A 400-nucleotide genomic window follows, 5' to 3' on the forward strand; every position below is an offset into this window, starting at 1 on the left:
AAACTTTTTATATTTAATATCTTAAATCATCTTTAATACCTTTTTATATTTAATATCTTAAATTATCTTTAGTTTTATTATTCTTTTAAAGTTTTTAATTTTTTTTCATAATTTTTTTAACCATTTTTCATACACATATCTATCGTTATCTTTTTTTCATTAAGCATTAAAAAGATAGAAAAGAGTACTACATGTACTCATTAGAATAAAAAAAAGGACAAGAATAGAAGTTATGTATAAAATAAAAAAGGTAACGGTAAAAATAAGGAAGAAAAATTAACTGATAATTATATTTTTGACCAATTTTTAAAATGCTAGTTCTATTAATCAGAGACAATAATAGTTATATATGTATATACAAGGATAAGAGAAAATGGTAGTGTATAATATGATGAGATAA

This window comes from Arachis ipaensis, chromosome B04 (genome assembly GCF_000816755.2).
Source record: "Arachis ipaensis cultivar K30076 chromosome B04, Araip1.1, whole genome shotgun sequence".
Classification (NCBI taxonomy): Eukaryota; Viridiplantae; Streptophyta; class Magnoliopsida; order Fabales; family Fabaceae; genus Arachis; species Arachis ipaensis.